Raw genomic sequence first — 15669 nt, forward strand, 5'->3', positions numbered from 1 at the left:
GAGAAACACCATTCTCATGTTAACCTCGAAGTATTGCATCTCTTGGGGGATATTTGAGGACATAGACCCAGAGACATAGAGAGAAAGATTAAACCATTTGATATTTTAGTGTAATGAAGTGTATTTAACAAAGAAAACAACAATGTTAATTAATGCATAAACATTATTACTATAGCAACTAAGTATGGACCGATTAATTCAAAAGACTATGGATTATTTTTGAGATTTTTTGACACCTTTTGAGAGACATTTTGATTTTTCAAAACGAGAGAAATACATAAATACAGTCTAAAATAGTAAACAGTACTAAAACAAAACTACAGTAGTAGATAAACCGCTAACAAGATCACAGAACAGATTCTAAAAAGATATTATATAAAACCATAAATTTATTAAAATACAAATAGTAGAGAAAATTTAATCCAATAAGAAACCAGTATAGCTATTATTGATTTGGAAAAAATATTTGACAGAATAACTAAAGAGACACTGGCTGAAATTAGAACAAAGAAATGTAAGTAATAAAATCGTAAGAATAATTTAAGAAATATATATATAGGAGAAATATCAATTTCGTATCTGCAGTCAACATGAAATTAAAAACCTTCAAAACCCAAACAGAACTAAGACAAACCGCAAGTTTAAATCCCGGCCTCTTTATAATATTAATGGATGAGTACAAAAAAATTAAGAACATTGAAATATTCGTAGAAACTTTTTATGTGTACAAAGTAATTTACATACTAATCCCAATTTCTTGTTTTGCGAGATACGGGTATTGTGAAAGAGAAATAAAATTAAGATACAGAGAGCAAAAACAAAATACCATAGAATAATCAGGGATGTAACAAGAAAAAAAGAAGATAGTCGGTACTGTAGAAGAATACATTGAAAGCAGGCAACTCATTTGGTGGAGACGCTTATAGCAAATGGAAGACACAAGAGATGTCAAGATAACATGGGAAGCAAGGACGGAGAAGAGAAAAATCAGAAAACAACCAAACCTCCAACCTAAGCCAACCTAAAGGAAGGACAAACTCCAGCCGAAACAAGAAGACTGAATAGATACCTAAAAACGCAAGAAGTGTACACATGGATAAAGAGAGAATAGACAACATAACACAGCTATATCACTAAATGATGCAAAAGATGTTTTTTATTATATAAAAGCTTATGTAAGATAACTAAATCAATACTTACACACTATTGACTCATGTGAAACATATGGTATGCTTATCATCAGTTTCTAACAGCTTTTAAATAGTTTCAACATTCGATTTTCATTCAAAAATAACAGAAAAATATAATTTGTTTACACTTAAATTATACAACAATATAACATGTTAACATTGAGATTTATAAAATAGCATTTCGTCGTTATCTTAATACAAAAAAAATTATATACAACAAATCAAGAATTAGTGAATGAGTCCAGATAAAATAAATTTGAGTCGGCAAACATACGCATACTGCTCGCCATATGAAGTCGATAAAAATAAACTCGCCAACGAATGATAGAACGAATTTATACCGCTCTAATTTAGTGCCATTACGAATAATGGGACCTTTTAGCTCCTGCTGGTATCGAAGCCCTGGTCCATTCGATGACCGAGATTCTGGCGCAATAAAACCGGGGAAATGGACCGGAAGACCATCTGCATGATAGGAAATTGTCACTAACCGCCAATCGGCTCGCGAATTCGCCCGATAACGCAATTGTTGCAGAACAAACTCTTCCGCCGTTTTGGACGTTCGAATGCTATCTGCATTCGACTACCGGTCCAATATACGTCGTTGCTATTTCAGTTTATCTCCTAGCTTTTATGATTACGGAACGAATTCGGTATTTCCATTAATATTCGATAAAATAAAACGCAAAATGATTATTGTTACGACAGATATTTTTTAGAGTATTTAGCATTACGTTAAAAGAAATGAAACCCAAACGGGTTGTTATTCATATTTTACTATGTTTTATCCTTTCCCTTGAAATTCCTTGAAGTTAGTTTCTTCATCCGTTTTAAAACAATATATTCGAGTATTTTCTCGAGTTTAAGACTTAGTCAGAAGTATGATATAAATATGTCATGGTAATAAAACGGGTTAATGGTATTAAACAGGAATAAAAGATCTTCATGAAAACGATGCGCGCAACTCTCAAATATAAGATGCTTGCAGGTATTTTGATCAACGATATTTGTGAAAATGCGAAGTATCGGAATTTCAACTATCAAACAACCTGACATAACTATCAAACTGGATAATTTTGATATTTCTCTATAGTTTGTAAAATCTCTATAGTGTTTAATAACAGTTTTCAATGTGGTATTATTAATTTATTGTGTATATAAAGACGCTCAAAATTGCTTTAATTATTTCATTCTTAAAAATCTGCAGCGCATCGAACACTTTTAGAAACTTGTGATGATGATAAAATTTGGTGATAATTTTTATATTTCTCTATATAAAATAATCATTTTTATGTAGCATTAATAATTCGCGCAAATTGCATTTTCGACATTATTCTGCATGTAGATGATGCTGCTCCATCATATCCCCACCATCGGCTAAGATTTCAACGATTTTGAAATGGTGATATGCCAAAGAAAATGCCAAAGAAAAACTGAATGTCCACTAAACTTAGATTACTTGGATTATAATGAATCGCAAGACTAATTGGACAAAAATCTAGCTGAGAAACACTAAGAAAGCTTAGCAGTTACTCAACAGCTTCCAGACTTTAACAAGCAATGAAAAAGATTAAAAGGGGAATAAAATAGCTACCACACGCTTTTTACTACGAACTGTTTCAAAATTGCCGTTTCTATTGCTTTCCAGGCAAAAAAGAATTTTCTGTAGCCTATTGTAACTGGCGACGAAAAATATATCTTCTGCAAAAATCTCAGGTTCAAACAACTATGAGTTAGATGTGGAGAATCATCCACACCGACACTGAAGCAGAATATTAATGTTTTTTTTAGTCTTGTTGTGCATATGGTGGGTCAGCAAGGTGGAATATGTTACGAACTGCTAAAACCGAATCAAACTGTTATTACATATTTCTGCCCAAGTCGATTGAAGACCAGCAATAGCCAATAGCAATTGAAAAGTTATCCTCCTGCATAACAAAGGTCGGTCACATGTTGCAAGAGTTGAGGATACTATTGCAACTCAAAGGTGCAGTTCTACCACACAGAGCGTACCTGAGTGGATCTTCTAATTGTCATCGTTTTAAATCAATTCAGCATGACTTGGTTGGCAGGCGGCTTCGAAATGCCGAAGATATGGAAATATCGCTGCCAAACTAATATTGTTGTTTCAACACCAAATTGTTATGTTAGTATAAATTAAAGAAAATGTTCTAGAAAATGAATAAAAAGGTAATAAGGTAAATAAAAATATTTTGATTAATGTATACTGTAACATACCTGTTTTTCCTAATAAATACATCTTTAAAGTGAAGAAATGATAAGTTCAGCGATGAAAAACTTGTTAACAGTTTGGATCAAAGGAAAAAAATGCAAATATGAACATAAAATGAACAACAGATTGTTTATATGTCACTATTTATTAATTAATGGATACTAAGGAATACAAATAGTAGCAAAAATATATAAAAATTATAAAAAAACTTGTTTCCTTATGCCACGAATTATTAATTTATTTAGTTAATTATTTAAGACATATTTAAGTTGAAATAACCCAAATTTCACTAAATTCGAAGCGAGTAAGCTTACGTCGCTTCGAATATTCCCTATTGACTGCATTAATAGATTGATTGGATACCTCTCTTAAAGCTCGATATATGACAAAAAATTATACGAGAATCCATTGTTACACTCTTATATGAAAAATATTATAACTGAGGCAAATGATCAGCGACTGGTATTTTTGAAAAAGCCAAAATTATTAATAATAAATATAGCATAGCGTTAGTGAACTGACTGAGTCAAAAAAATAACACTTTTTTAAACAAAACAAAATTGTTGCTTCCTCATGGTAATACACTCTTAAAAATTACTCTTGAAATTTCTTAGTGATATATAAACATAGTGACTATATACCTCAGAAAAATGCTCAAAGGAAAAAGGAAGGAGAAGAGCTCAAATCGGCCAAAGTTAAAATCTATTTTGAAACCGAGAAAAACAAATTATTATAAAATCTGACGAACGCTGAACTCTAGCGTATCTAAGTCATTTCAAATATAATAAATATCGTCGATAATATTCACTAACAATAAGTTTATTTGTGCTTAATATCAACTACAGTTACATAGAACATGAAAAAGCATGTATGCCAACCTCTTTTCCTCCTGAATACGAGCAATAATAAACTTTTTTTCACGCAGAAAATAAACCCACTAAGCTGGAACTTTATAATAGAAAGTACATCGTGAAACTAAATTAAAAAAATTATTCAATATATAGTCAGAGGTTAACATTATAAGACCGTTTTATTGTAGACTAAATCAGTTTCTCCTTAAAACACACTATGTTGTGGTCCATTTAATACACGATATTAAAATTTAAATTCATTATGTATGTGTTGGTATTTAGTATAATAGATTATAGGTAAATATTTCTAATGACTATACCTCTTTGCAAATATAAATATACCAACATACTTTTACAGATCCATTTTCAACGAACGATGATTCCCCAGCAGTTTTTCTGACAGTAAAAATGTAATAAATTCCACCCATGATATTTTATACGAATAAACATGGGGTTTGCCAAATCAATAAAACAAATACTCGTTTATGCTTACAACTAAAGGCGACGTTTTATTCTCATACCTGTTAATGTAAGGTTATGTATGCAAACTCGTAAAAACAGTAAATAATTTAATGATTCATACATGCCAAGAGGCTTCTGAGTGCTCTAAATGTAATGATTTCAATCAAAAAGCACTATTGTGTTGGACAAACTTTGAACGAAATATTAAAATCATCCAAAGATAACAATCTAAAATATTTTATCAATTTGATACATAACAAATCATACGTACAAACACCATAATTGCCTCTAACATTCTGACTACTAAACAGTTAAATAAAACAAGAAAAATTAAACTTACCCTATTTATAAAAAAAATTTAATGTTAAATAATTGTTATAAAATTAAAATGTTTTTAATTATTGATATTTTAATATCTATTACACAAAAATTAATTATAATAATTGTTATACGTATATCATAAATATCTCACGAATATATAAAAAATATTTTTTGTAAACAACATTTTGTTCTAAACTTTTTACATTAAACCAAGTTCCGTTTTATTTATTTCTTAGCATTTGTTAGTATTTATTTTGTATTAACTTATTTATTCTTATAATTATGTATTTTTTTAAGGATAAAATTTTATATTATTTTATATGTATTATTTCATTTTATGCTCATTCAGTAATAAGTCTTTTTTCGTCGATCTGCATTACTAGTGTTTAATTTTTATACATTTTAAATATTCATTATATATACTTTTTCCAGATATATAAATGTATTCCTTCTTACTTCACATTATTTAATTGTTGCTAATTCATATCAGTTTTTTCTATTTAATTTACTTTTTTAATATTCTTATTTTGATTTTATAATTAATGTCGAATTTTCAGATTTAGTTTTATTCACTCTCTTTTATTTTTTCCTACTTATTTCTTTATATATATTTTTTTTGTATTAATACATTTTTAATTTACTCTCAACAAACACCATAATTGCTTCTAACATTCTGACTACTAAACAGTAAAAAAACAAGAAAAATTAAACGTACCCTATTTATAAAAAAAAATTTAATGTTAAATAATTGTTATAAAATTAAAATGTTTTTAATTATTGATATTTTAATATCTATTACACAAAATTAATTAAAATAATTGTTATAAGTATATCATAAATATCTCACAAAAATATTTTAAAAAAATTTTGTATACAACATTTTGTTCTAAACTTTTTACTTTAAACCAAGTTCCGTTTTATTTATTTCTTAGCATGTGTTACTATTTATTTTGTATGAACTTATTTATTCTTATAATTATATATTTTTATAAGGATAAAATTTTAAATTATTTTATATGTATTATTTCATTTTATGATTATTCGGTAATAAGTCTTTTTTCGTCGATCTGCATTGTTAATTTTTAATTTTGATATATTTTAAATATTCATTATATATACTTATTCCATATATATAAATGTTTTCCTTCTTACTTCACATTAATTAACTGTTGCTAATTAGTATCACTTTTTTCTTTTTAATTTACTTTTTTAATATTCTTATTTTGATTTTATAATTAATGTCGAATTTTCATAATTAGTTTTATTCACTCTCTTTTTTTTTCCTACTTATTTCTTTATATATTTTTTTGTATTAATACATTTTTAATTTACTCTCGTTTTAAAATATTTCAACCTGTAAAGTAAAGTAACATGCAATCATTATGATTAAAAGTAAATATCTTTAAAATATTGATAATATTTTATGAAAAATAACCTAAAATATAATAATAAATAAAAAAGTAATACTAAATATAGCAGATATATTCTCACGCTATCACCCTTCTTAAAACATCCCTTATTTCTGTACAACAATGTCTTTAAACGTCCATATCTGGTCTTCGGCCCTCTGGCCCTCATTGCAAGTCTCAAGACCCGCTTAATTTTTAATTGCATTAGGGGTGGGGTGAATTTTTCCCATACCTCAGACCGGTCACAATAGGGTTGACTCGCTATAAATATCCGGTGGAGGTACGAAATAATCATAGTTTCCAAGTAGTCTCATCAGCAGTCACATCTAGTGTAAGTTCGTGAAGAACTCGGTGTATATTATACGGGGCGAGCCCAAAGTAATGGGCCGCCCCAATAACCCAGTTGTTGAGTTTTTGTTATTGTTGTTGTTCTGTTAAGTTTGAGTTATCATATAGTAATAATATGAAAATAGTGACGAAAGTGTATCGGTAAGTTTAAGAACTTTTTTACTAAAGGAACAACGAGTTAATAGCGGAATATTGTTTCAGATGACATCCAGAAATAGTCGTCGATTATACCGTCACACGTCAAATAAGGTACAAAATTTCTATTTTTGCTGCTAAGAATATCAAGTTAAAAAAGACGAGTTTTCACTACATCAATAATCTTGAAACTTGTTGCTTGCTATTTCTTAACCGTATCAATCAAAAACAGTGCCCATTCATATCACTATATGATAGAATATTGACAGTTGTGTTGAAACGTATTACACAACATATTTTCGTGTGTTGTGATTGTTAATTGTTGATCGTTATTATTTTTGTTGTTGTTTTTGTTACCGATAACTATAAAAACGAATACTAACAATTTAGCTGCAAAGCCTTCCAAAGTATCTGGCAACTCATATTACCTATTTATCAACGTCAGCTGACACTATTTTGATTCCAACTTACGTTCAGACATACATCTTTCTCTCAGATAGAAATATCAGATCATATTATCCGCAAATTTATTTTTTGTTGATTTATACATTCTGTTATCGTTATCATTGTTAAGTTACTTTTCTCTATATTCGTGTACATTCAAAAGTACAGAATAACAATCCACATTAACCAATGGAAATCAGGGAGATACACTCCATAATTTATTGTTAAGTTTTTGTTTCATCTGATTTTTGTTTATTTTTATTACTCACTGCAAATCTATATTAAAAATTACAAAAACAATCTGTATATTAATGTACGTAAGCAAATAATAAACAGAAGTAGAAAATCAGGGAGATACATTCCACAATTTGTTAAGTTTTTGTTTAATTTGTTATCAAATAGTTTGTTTATTTTTTATTACTCAACATGTATTTTAAAAATTACAAAGATTCCATATATATGTTATTGTACATAAAAAATAGAACGTTGGAATATTCGTATTCCATTATTGTTGAATTTCTGTTTATCTGTTGCTATAAAACGCAATGCTCCCTGATCTATTTTTACATCTAAAAATAATATCTTGTTACCCAATGCCCATCTTAATTTGCACCTAGAATTCAGGGGGCATGAATTTTATTGTTGAATTTTTGTTTATTTTTGCTGTTACTGTTTATTGTTAATTGTTAAAAATACTAAAAGTAGAATTCAAATGCGCAAGATTGCATCCAAATCGTCATCGCCAGTTACCGTAAAACCACACTGCTCTTGTTCAAATTTTGCCAAAATATTGTTACCGTTTTATTTTTTGTTCGCGCTGTTTTGTCGCGTTACCGTTATTTTTTTTCTGTTTCTAGTTACGTTTTCCACCAACGTTAAGTTTTGACCAACCCAACAATTATTTTCCATTGTTCAAGTTTTCCCATTTCAATACGTTACCGTTACCGTTACCGTTACCGTTTTTATTACCATTACCGTTATTGTTGCCATACCTGTTACTGTTTCCGTTATAGTAATTGTTTCTGTTACCATTATCATTATTATTACAGTTATCGTTACACTTTTTGTTACGTTTACTGTTATTGTTATTACCATTTTAAAATGTTTTTGTTACCATTACCATGTTTTCTTTTCCTTTCTCACTTTACAAGTTTCTTGTTTCTATTACTAAATTCAATTCTTTGTTTCGTTACAATTGAAAGTTTTGTTAAGTTTCAGTTAAGTTTTGTTATTTCACATATGATCCCTACCTTTCCCTACTATTAGTTCACATTTCTATTTGGTCTGTTCTCTTTATTAATTTTACTATTTCCATAAAACCAAAGTATTTATCTATTAACTGTTTTTTTTTGTTAAATTTAAAATTATTTCGTGTTTTTTTGTCTGATCTTTTATTTTATTTAACTTTAATTTTCTTAACTTTAATTTTTATTGTTTCTTTCATTTATGTTTCGTTTTACTCAAAGGTCTATAAAAATTATAATTTTATTCTTTAAACCAAAGTTTGTTTTGCTTATTTGTTTATTTTGTGAATTTTTGTTTAATTATTTTTTATCAAGTTATTTATTTTCTTTATTTTATTTGTTTTTATTTTGGTAAAATTTATATTACATTTACATACTTGTTTTGTACAGATTCTCATTTTACACAACTTGGTTTGTTTTCCTGAATATTATTTTGTTTTGTTTTCTTTTCTTTTTTTTTTCTTTAATTTTTCTTATATTTGTATATTAACTTTAGAGTTAATACCGTTCCATTTATATTTTGATACTATATTTTGATTAATTATTCAATTTCTCCTCTTTTCAATGTTGTTATTTTCATTTTTATTTTGGTTAGTTTTCGACTTTTAAATTTTTTGTTGGCTTAGGATTTTCATAAATTATTTTCATTTTTTTTTCTCTCCGCTTGATTTTTTTTTATTTTCAAATTTTTTTTCTTTTTTATTCTGATTTTTATTTCTTCTATTTATTTATTTTGAACTAATTTATTAATTTTCTTTATTTTTATTTTGGTGAAATTTATATTACAATTACATATTTTATAAACACATGTTTACTTCGCCTCATTTTACAATACTCCATTTCTTTACTTTTGAATATTCTTTTCTTTTCTTTATTTGCTTTATTTTTTCTTATATTTTTTATTTTTATTTTATTACGGATGCCGTTTTAATATATTTTGATTTATTATTCAATTTAATTGCCTTTCAACGTGATTACTTTCATTTTTATTTTATTTAATTTTTATTTTATTACGTTTTTGTTTTCGTTTTTACCAAATTTATTTTTCTTTTCAGTTATTCTCTAATTTCTAGCTAGTTAAATATAATTTTATCACTTTTAATTAATCAAACAATTTGTTATATTAATTTATTCTTGTTAATCATTTCTTGCGATTATGTTTGTTTTTGTTTTATATAGACCAAATAGAATACCTTTAAATCCATGAATCAACGACCGATAATGTTTTGTTAGTTTGTTTTGTTTTTTCTTTGTGTTATTTGTTTTTGTTCTCATTTGAATTGTTTTAGACAAATTCGTAAATTGTTAATTTGAGCAGATTTTTGAACAAGAGGCGCATATCAAAATGTTACAGCATAAAGTTTTAAGTTGGCTTGTAAATATTATTGTTAATTTTTTGTTGTTTAAATATGTTGAGTTTTCGTTTTTGTTTGTGGAAGAAAACTGCAGAATATTATTCTTTATTATTTCTTTAATTAATTTTTTTTAATTTTTCATTGAGTTCGGAATTTTAAGTTCTGTTTGATTTGGATTTTTTGTTTGTGTTTTAATTTATTTTTTTTAGTTTACTTTAATTTAATTTTTTATATTATTTTTTACGTTTTTTTCTATAAGAACCCATCTAAAAAACCAAAAAAAAATGCCATTGTATTATTCCAAGAATATGTTAGTATTAACAAAAATTCTAAAGTATATGCTACTTTGATTAAGTTATAGTTTTAAGTTTGTATTTTATTAGAATGTTAAGATCGGTATTCGAGTGCCTTATTGTTTCGCTTTTTTTATAATAAGTTGTTTTATATTTGGCTTTTGCATTTAATTATATTTTTCGTTTCTTTGTATCTGGGTTGATGAAAAGAAGATTTTTTAAATATCTAGGCTAAAACCATATAATTTCATTATACCAAGAATTCAGTTAAAGCATCGCATTCGAGTTTAGGATAAAATTGGTATTACATAAATGAAAAATTATCTTTATGAGTCACATGCTAAGAAAAACCGAAGATACCCGATCACTATTTTCAGTTTTTCTTAGTTTAGATTGAAGGAACGAAAGAAACATTCGTATTATCTTTGTGTGCGTCAGAAACATATTTGAGTTTTGTTCTCGTTAGTTTAAGATGCTAGTTTTATATGTAACATTATCAGCTGTCTTCAGCCCGAAGGAACTGATAATGACAATGTGTGTACGTTATTATTAGTCGTGTTAGTTTTGTGTGTTACGTTTAGTTAGTAAGCTGAGTCGTTGAAACACCTGCATTTTACCATACAGGGCGAGCTACAGTACAAAAATGCACAGATAAAAATCCACTTTAAACAGAAGATGGCGCATCCAGCGTACGTGTCAGTTTACGACCTATTCTGCAATTTTTAGAACTTTTTCAAGTTTTATGAATCGTTGAATATCAAAGATATAGAGATGTAGATTTAAAATTATAATAAATATTTAAAATAAATGCTATTTTGTTTTACTATTTTGCCTCAAAATATCTCTTATATTTTATTTAAGCTTACGTATTTATTTAAGGTACATACATAATTAGCAATGTATATTTATTGATATTATTGAAGTGTTAAACATGCTAGCCGAATAGTGCTATGGTTATATTGTTATTAAGTTATTCAGTGTATATACATTAATCATCGTACTTGCTTTGGTGGTACATATACTAAAATTGGAACGATACAGAGAAGATTAGTGATCGTTCCATATTTTTCCTTAATTATTCCACCGCAACCTGTCAGATAATTGCTGATCTTCTTTCCAGAGCTGGAGTTGACTTGCTGCATACCCTCCCTATCCACTACCCCAATGTTCCCCCTTGGACCTTCACTACACCCTTCATAAACACATCATTAGCTTAATTTTATAATAGAGAACATTTTCCTCATTTTATTCGGTTCAAGTTCTGAGAACTTTTCCAATCATAACCTGGCCGCTAGCACATATATACCGATATAGATCTTGTAGTCTTGGCAGTGCATTTGTGGTATACAACCGGGCAATCAGTTTGAAGCTTCCTTTATAAATCATTACAATAAAATATTCCTAAGAATGGATAATCCCTACCGATATCCGAAATCTCTCGAATATTTCCTGGAACAGACATTCAACCATCTCCGGATCACGGACTATTGGCATACTTGGCATACCGAGAAATGAATGCCCGGGTAATGCATCTAAATCGACATCCTCCTCTCCCCTCCCCTCCCCATCACAAATATTTGTACCCATACTGACATTATCCCATTCATTTCGTGTTTCGTCAAGGACCAGGTAGAGCGTCGTTGGGCCCAGGAAGCCAACCAGAACAAGCTTTTTGAAATTAAAACCCTATTCTCCCTTCACGTTCCATCCCTTCGTCACCATGCTGTAGCTATGAATCGAATGAGACTGGGCCACTGGCGTTTCTCGCACAATCACTTCATGACTTCGAGCTTCATGACTCACTGTGATTTTTGGCACCTTACCCTTACTTAAGTCTACAACATACTGAAAAACTGTCCACGGCTCACTCAGATTAGAGCTATGTATGGGCTGCAATACTTAATAACAGAATAACTGCAATAAGTTAATAACAGAAAAAATATACAGAAAGACTCATTAGATTTCTACGATAAATCGATTATTTTCATAGAGTCCAGCCCATGCTGAGGTAAGCGTCGCTGACCAATTAAACACTATCACTTCGGTGTGCGTGTTGTCTAGATAGAGTCTCTACTTCGTAATGGTTGTGTTGGATATCTATCAACACTGTACAGTTTTATAGTCGCGAAATGATAAAAAAAATCATCGAACATTTGTTGAACGATTTTAAGACATCCGCTACCGGAGCTCTTCAAACCCTTTTAAAAGCTTATTGTGATGCTGCTCCATCATATTCCAATTACCGATTTTTTCATATTTATAGACCAGTATGCCTTTTTGTCTCATAATTGCTCACTGCAACCATTACTTTTGTTGTCTCATTTGAGGAAATGTGGTGTTGAAGCTTATGAAACAACTTTAGAAATACGCTGCAACATCATGACGGCCTGGGGGACCAAAAATTCGAAAACCATATATTAAAAGACTTATTTAATGAAAACCCAACTTTCAAAGAACCTTCAAACTGATTAGCAATTGATGTACCAACTGTTTCCACAAGTTTACGTGCCATGGGAAATATCCAAAAAGAAGGAAAACGTAGAGATGAGGGAAGTTGACTAAAAACGCCACTTCGAACCAATCTCCAATTTCTTTCTCTTTGATTTTAGGTCAAGTTGAGAGTATCTTCCGATTAACCAGTATAGTTGCTTGACTTTGAGTCGAATTTGCTCTGCACTTAGGTTTTTAACATGTATTTAGCAGATTCTGCTTGAGAAACCGGGCATCTATCAAGCGATATAATTAAGTTCTTGTCAATTCGCTTCAACGCAAAATTAAAATGGGCAGGTTTTCAGCTATTTACTGTATTTTTGTCAAATCTTTGTCCTTTTGAAATTTGAGGTTTTCCCTCGATACACCATCAAGATCCTGATTTGGTTCCAATGGGGCCACCTCGGAAGTGCACTATATATATATATATATATATATATATATATATATATATATATATATATATATATATATATATATATATATATATATATATATATATATATATTAATTATATTATAGTTAATAAGATTGTTGTAAGTTAATAGGTGGGAGTTTCGGCCAAACAACCAATGTACTTTTCTGAACTTGACATTGATATGCATATCGCATTTCTTTTTTATATGCTCCTTCCATCCGAGCCTGGCATCCAGAGCCATACCAAAGTATTTAACTGTGCTGACATTTGGAATTTGCATGTCATTAAGGACCGTTGTGGCATGATTTTCTTATTTGTAAATTCAATGTTTGTAGATTTTGCTTCATTTAATTTGATTCGCCTTTTTTTAAGTCGAGATTGCAAGTTTATCAAGAAAATATATTTCCGGGGTGAACTCTCTACAATCTCTGCTACTGCTAATATTGTCGTATCATCAGCAAAAGTCGCATTTACGCTATATAATGTTGCAGGAGTCCCACATATAGTACTAGAACCGAGTAGTTTTACTGAAAATTAATAAGGAAATAAAAAAATATTTTTCTAAATATCTGGCGCCATCTGTCGGTTTCCTTAGTAGTTACAGGCGTCACACATACAGATATCTTTATCACCACAAATTGTTTAGTTCGAAAAACATTCCTCAGATCTCAGCTAATACCAAATGTACAAAAATAGTTATCCCGATATGTCTTAAATATTGGTACAAAAGTGAGTAACTATTATAATAAAAATCATCTCAAACATAAAATGTAAATATATACTTAAAAACATAATTGCTCAATATACCTTTTAAAATATATTTTTATAATATATATGATTTTCATCCGAATATTAAAATAAATATTGGTAAATAATGGAAGTCCTGCATTGAAAATAAAATTTTGAAAAACATGTAACATTGTTTTCTCGATTGAGTAGGTCAGCATCAAAATGTATAGTAAAAAAATCAGCTGTCTGTCTTGATATCGATTTCTAGAACGAGGCATGACCACCCCAGACCTAACCAAACCGTGGTAAACAGAGATGAGGGTGTCTCGTGTTGTTTTTCACACCACCAACTGATTCCAGCGGGCGTATATGCGCTTTCCTGATCCCCACCAGTGATGTAACATTTACAGAGATGATCTAAGGTACGTACACGACAGCTATTAATGTATTAGTATAAAAATGCGTAGATTCTTCGCGATATAGCGGTTATTCTTATAGATGATCTAGTCGCTCGATTGATGTAATATTTATATATTTTTTAAAGTATTTTCGGACGGGGAACATCTATTAGAATGTGACATTTATTGGTGGACATGGAGTCAGCTGGAATGGAAAAATGATATTGTCGGTGTTGTTTTGTTTCGCGAACATTTTATACGCAAAAACGTTACGATAACTCTTGATCACAATAGCGAACGTATCAAATTATAGAACTAATTATAATATATTATTCAATAACATTAAATGTTGTCGAGGTAATCAAAAGTAATTTCGAGATTGTGATTAACTAATATTATCCTCTGTTAAATATCCAATTAATATGGATACATAGTATATAAAAAATAATCTCACCGAAAATTGAATTAGATTGTAAACATATTTGACATAGATTATATTCACTTTGTTTTTACTACTTCATCAATGTTTTTTCGGTTGTATTAGCTTTAATTTCGTAAACATCATTTAAAATATGTCGTTATTCGGGCAAACTTTGATGTTGTTAGTGAATTGATGTTCTAAAATCATCGCGTCTCTTATTGTGATATTATTGAATCATTCAGTATTGGTTCAAATTAATAATATCGGTTTATCAAATAGAGATTATTCTCCTTCAAGGTCTTCTGAAATATCCCAATTCTGCATCAAAATTATTGATTTGATTGAACATCTACAATACTTATGACACCAATTTGATTCCCAATAATTTTAATTTATATACTTTTTTTACATCAAAGATCAAAAACAACCATTGCGCTGAAAATGCATGCTCTGGAATTGTACATACTCTACTTAAAAATTGATGCAACTTCATATCTATGTATATCTATTCAAAAAGTATATTCTGTCAAATAAGTATCGATAAGTAATAATTTAAAAAGCCCACCTAAATTGTCGTGATAAAACTAACAATAAAAAGAAACGATAAATCATTTCTGAATTTCTAAAAATTTAAAAACTAATAAAGATTCAAATTATTATTATTTCAAATTATGTGAAAAGTTTTAGAAAGGGGACCACAACTATTGTCAAAAAATCATATTTAATGTTGAGATGCATATTTGAATGAACGATTTAGTCAAGTAGCAAAATTCTCGATGTAATATCAATCAATACGAAGTGACACTAGGTGACAATGCATCCATAAAAGTAATTTTTTGTGATCACCGTCAGTAGTGGGCCTTACAGAATGATAATAACCAATTCTTTGTTATTTGTGAATAATAAAGAAATGTCAAATATAATGTAT

The 15669-nt window shown here is 29.0% G+C and overlaps 1 protein-coding gene across 1 annotated transcript in view; it reads left to right on the forward strand.

The window, feature by feature from the left end:
* Positions 1–14260: 14260 nt before the first annotated feature.
* The window catches only part of CAP (Cbl-associated protein), a 153171-nt gene continuing 151762 nt past the window's right edge, over positions 14261–15669 (forward strand). Inside the window, exon 1 of the mRNA XM_076402581.1 lies at positions 14261–14344. The gene's annotated coding sequence lies outside the window, so the exon portion shown is untranslated. The remainder of the gene's footprint in view (positions 14345–15669) is intronic.

The sequence above is a fragment of the Rhynchophorus ferrugineus genome, unplaced genomic scaffold (genome assembly GCF_030347505.1).
Source record: "Rhynchophorus ferrugineus isolate W39M unplaced genomic scaffold, kcgeb_rfMv2 rfM4, whole genome shotgun sequence".
In the NCBI taxonomy this organism is placed as follows: Eukaryota; Metazoa; Arthropoda; class Insecta; order Coleoptera; family Curculionidae; genus Rhynchophorus; species Rhynchophorus ferrugineus.